We start from the raw sequence: 5,553 nt of genomic DNA, 5'->3' as shown, positions 1-5,553 counted from the left end.
GTATGGGGGCAACTGCTGAAGGGCGGGTCTCACTGGGTTCAGACTATGCACTGCGCTCTTGGCTCCTTCAACTTCAGGCCTAGTTTGAGACTCTGGAGAGAACTTTACTTCCTTTACAAAATTCTTCCAAATTCAAGTCTATGGGATGAGTGTTTTCTCAAGGACACTGGTTTGAAAACACCCATTTCAGAGATTTTTTTTTTCAATTGTGTTTTTTCCTTATAATTTGCTTTTCCTGAGTCAATTACAACTGAACAGCCCACTGCTTAAATGGAAAGACTAAAAGAGAAAAATAGGAGAAATGTTCATTTTTGTTAAAAATACATGTTATCCTGTATCAGTTCCATGTACATTTTTCAGAATAAAGTCCCATGGACCTTGGAGAAATGACTTCATGACAGTCTGGCTGCAAGGCACTGTGACCCATGGATGACCTACATTCATATCTGCCCAGGCATGAGAGTCTGAGAGCATCTTTTCCTTCCAGACCTCAGCCTCAGCCTACAAGGGGCCCATTATGAAAGGCTGGGAGGGGGACGCAGTCTTGGGAAGGTCATCCTTGGGGTATGGGTTAGGGTCTGGGATGTGGCAGCAAGAGAATCTGAGCTTAGTTTGGATATTATAGTCTTATTTAAAGCCCTCCTGGCCATAGCCAGACACAAGAGGCAGAAGGTGGAAGAGACTCCTGACTCTGAAGAAGATGAGTCACAGTTAGATTGGCTACCCTGAGCTGTCTTTCAGTATCCTAGGATTTATTGCTGATATCAGGAAGATTCATTATGGACCCACCCAAGGGTACAGAGGGATATGGCTTTTATTCTGATAGACTTTCTGTTAGATGGTATCTCTTTGTGGTTTGATTCACATTTCCCTAATGACTAATGGCTAAACATATTTTCATGTGCTTTTTGGCCATTTCTGTATCTTATTTGGAGTCAGTTTATTTTTTGTTTCTCTTTTTGTTTTTGAATTATAAGAGTTATTTAGTTGTACATTCTGATAATAGACCATCATCAGTTACATGATTTACAAATATTTTCTACTGTTCTATGATCTGTCATTTCACACTCTGGATAGTGATCTTTCGTGGCTCAATGGTTTTGATTTTGATCAGTTTCAACTTATCTACATTTTTTTGTTGCTTAGGTTTTTGACATTATCTCTAAGAAAGCATTGCCAAATCCAAAGTCATAAAGATTTACATTATGGTTTCTTTTAAGTGTTTTATACATCTTAGCTTTTATTTAGCTCTTTGATTACTTTTAGTTAATTTCTATCTATAGCAGAAAGTAATTGTACATATTATGTGAGGTAATCAAATGACTATCTAGTTTTCCCAGCATCATTTGTTAGAAGAAATTATCCTTCCTCCATTGAATAATCTCGGCATTCTTACTGAAAATCATTTGACCATAGACAAATGAATTTATTTTAGGATTTTCAGTTCCATTCATTGACCTATATGTTTATTCCTATGCAAGCACCACATAATTTAAGTACTGTAGCTTGTAGTTAATTTTGAAATTGAGAACTGTGAGTCCCCCAATTTTGTTCTTCCAACAATAGAAAGTTGTTTTAGCTATTGGGACTCATTGCCATTACACATGAATCTTAGAATTGCTTTTTTTGTTTTTCATTTCTGTAAAAAAAGTGATTGGAATTTTGATGGGGCTTACATTGAATCTCTAGACTGCTTTGAGTAGTTGGTAGTTGCACAATATTAAGTTTTTCCAATCCATGAACATAGGATGTTTTTCCATTTATTTAGTTTTTTTTCCCATTTCTGTCAGCAATATTTATAGTTTTAGTGTACAAATTTGGGCTCCTCCTTGATTAATTTTTTCCTAAATTATTGGTATTTTTCGATGCTTTTATAAATGAAACTTTTTAAAATTTCCTTTTCAGATAATTCATTGTTAGTGTGTAGAAATAAAACTAGTTTTGTATTCTGCAACTTTGTTGAATTCATTTATTAGATCTAATTGTGTGTATCTCTCTGTATGTATGTATGTATGTATATATATATATATATTCTTTAGGATTCTCTATATTCAAGATCATGTCCTCTATAAATATTAAATATATGTAATATATGCGATTCTTTATTTTTATATTTTATTCTTTATTTTTATACATTCCTGATTCTTTTCACTTTGTAAGCCCTGCCTCCCTCCTCCCCACACAGTTTTTCTTAATTGATCTGGATGGAACTTCCAGCATGATGTTGAATAAAAGTGTTGAAAGTGCACGTCCTTGTTTTGTTTCTTATTTGAGGGACTTAATAGAAAAAGCTTTAAGTCTTTGACCATTTAGTGTGATTTTACTATTTTTTTTAATAGATGCTTTTAAGCAAATTGAGGTAGTTGGTTTGTATACATAATTCATTTTTGTTTGTGTGTGTGCACGTGCACTGGGGATGGAACCCAGGGCCCCACACTTGCTAGGCATGTGCTCTACCAGTGAGCTGCATTCCCAGTCCAGATGTTGGATTTTGACAAAATCCATTTTCTGTATCTACTGAGATGATGATTTTTCTTAGTGTGTGTGATGCTACGGATCACACCCAAGGCCTCACACCTGCCAGGAAAGCACTAAGTCACATCCCCAGCCCTAAGAGGATTATTTATTTTTGTCCTTTATTCTATCAATACGATGTATTACATTGATTGATTTCTATTTTTTGAACAAATCTTGATGTCTTGGGGGTAAGTTCTGCTTGTTCTTTTTTAAACTTTGTTTCAAACTTTATTCCCAGGCTTCTTCAGCTTAATTAGCTTCAAAGAGTCAATTGTATATAAGCACAAACTGGAAAGAGCTGCAGTGTCCAAGGAGCTTGGGCTTAAAAATATTAGAGATCTCAATTTTATGAGTTCCAGAAACAAAACAATTTTAAATATCAGTCATAATATAAAATAGCAGCTCCCAGTAACTTCTTCAAGTTTATCTTCTTCATAAGTTTATCAGTTCAGTTTACTGCATCTAAGAAGGCTCATCCAAATTCTCCACAAAATCTGGAACTTGATCATCATCATCCTCTTCAATAGCAATTAATGCTTTTCCATCTACAGATTGTTTGAGCAGAGCTTCAGCCAGTCTCCTTAAACTAGTCAGATGGTCTGCACCAAGCTGGTTTAAGATGCTGGGTAGCATTTCTGTCAGTTGCTTTGTCTCAGCATGGCCTGTAATGGTGAAAGTGTTTGCTGTCAGAGACGCCTGAACTTTAGGGTTGTTAAGGTGAATCACTGTACATACATCACATGTAAACATATTCACCTCTTCAATACTTTGGTGGGGGGTGGACTAGGGTTGGCACTCAAGGGGTCTCAGGCAGACCAGCTGAGATTAGGCATACACATGTGAGGATGCAAGATGGCAGCTAGAGAGTTCTGCTTGTTCTTGATGTCTGATCCTTTTATATATTGCTTGAGTCATTTTAATTGTGATTTGTTGAGGATTTTTGCACCTATATTCAAAACATGTTGGAATTTTTTTCTTGTCTGGCTTTGGTATCACAGTAATACTAATAAGTGGGAGGTATTCCTTCTTTTACTTTCGAAGCAGGTAGTGAAGGATCAATGCTAGTTGTTCTTTAAAAATTTGATAGAATTCACCTCTGATGCCATATGGGCTTGAGTTTTCTTCTTTGGAAGCTTTTTGATTACTAATTAATTTTCTTTACTTTCAGGGTTTCTTTTATTATTGAGTCAGTTTTGGTAGTTTGTATCTTCCTAGCAGTTAGTCTATTTCATCTAGGATACCTCACTTATTAGCATGCAATGATCATAATATTCCTTTGTAATCCTTTGTATTTTTGTAAGTTCAGTAGTAATGTCCATTTCTTTCATTAATAATTTGAGTCTTCTCTCTTCTTTACTTACTCAAATTCAGTCTTTGTTTTTTTCTTCTGGAAGATCGAATATGATTTGTCTCCTTGTGCAGCTGTACCTTGTTTTCCATCAAATTGAGGATGTTTTGGGTATTCTCAAATGTTCTTTTTACTCTTTTCTCTCTCCTGTAACTATTATGCATATGTTTGTTACACTTGATAGTGTCCCACTGGGCTCTGAGATGATGTTGTTTTTTTGAAAAATCTTTACTCTTTCATTTGTTCTCAGAAGGATAATCTCATTTGACTTGTCTCTGAAGTCACTGATTGATTCTTCTGCCAGCTCAGACCAGCTGTTGAGTCCCACTTGTAAATTTTTCAGTTCTAGGATCTCTTTTAGTTGCATTGGCTAGACCCCCGGAACATCCCTTTTGTGGTTTTCAGGCTTATAAGGAGTGCCCTTGCAATTTTCCCATTATACCCTGCTACACACCAGCTGGGACAGGTGTCCCTCCCAACCCAGACCTGCAACTCTGCCTCACCTCCTGACAGACAACAGCTGATGTCCTTTTGGGACTTTTCACTATTTTCTGGGGGGGGGAGTGAAATTCACATCATGTGGTTTAAAGTCATGAATTCTGAAAGAAGGGAATGAATGGTAAAGCCTAAGTTATGTGGAGAAGTTTGGTGATGAAGAGTGAGTGGCTTGAGGCTGTAGCAAGGTTGGAAGATATTCTCCTTGTGTGGACAAAGTTGTGTTTTAGTGTTCTGGTAATAAGAAAGTAGGCAAGTCAAGAGGTAGGGACTGGAGATGTAGCTCAGGGGAGGCAGAGCAAAAAGATGTATTAAGAAGCTCAAATGGTGTATTTAGAGATTAGGAAGCTGTTGTTTGTCAAGGTCCAGGACGGATGTAGTGAAGGTCTGAACCTAGGTCGTGGTGGTAGAAATTAATGTTAAGAGTCATATGACTACTAAGGGTGGGAACTGGTCTTGTTACCTAGTATGTTTGACATATAACTACTAAATGTATTTGAATATACCAAGAGCATTAAAAAGTAGAGGTTCAGGGTTGAGGTAGTGAAGGCCTGAACCCAGGTCATGGTGGTGAAAATGCACTGTATTAGATTCTTGTGGGGAGCATGTGTGCAAGACATGTTCCCTGCTCTCAAGTAATTCAAAATTTGTAGAAGATATAAAGAAAACCAGTGGTGGGTAAGATACATTTCAAAGATGGGCTTGGAAGCTGACTGGATGGAAGTGAAGGACAAAGAAAAGCCTGGTTTCTGGAACAGTGGTGGGCTTTGAGAGCTCAGGAGGTGAGGCAGAGTTGCAGGTCTGGGTTGGGAGGGACACCTGTCCCAGCTGGTGTGTAGCAGGGTATGATGGGAAAAACTTCTTCCTGTTGCTATCTATGACCTAGAGAGTGGGACAGCAGGGGTTCATCTGTATATAATTCATACATTTTCTAAGAAGCCAGTGGCTAACCACATTAGTTAATATATACAAGAAAATTAGCTTATTTTTAAAGTCTCACATTCATAAAAACCTTCAGGTGTGTACCACTCGAAATAGCAAATAAAAAACAAAAGCACAAGCTTTTAAAATTCATATTAAATTTTCATGAAAACCCAATTAAACCAAAAATTCAGATATTAATATTATATTAAGCCAAGTTTCTTTCTAATTGTTTTAAATTGTAATGATTTATACTACCACTAGATGTCACA

The sequence above is a fragment of the Marmota monax genome, unplaced genomic scaffold, assembly GCF_021218885.2.
Source record: "Marmota monax isolate L192 unplaced genomic scaffold, Marmota_monax_Labrador192_F-V1.1 WCK01_AAM20220418_F8-fsc00004, whole genome shotgun sequence".
Classification (NCBI taxonomy): Eukaryota; Metazoa; Chordata; class Mammalia; order Rodentia; family Sciuridae; genus Marmota; species Marmota monax.
This window is presented reverse-complemented; position numbering follows the sequence as displayed.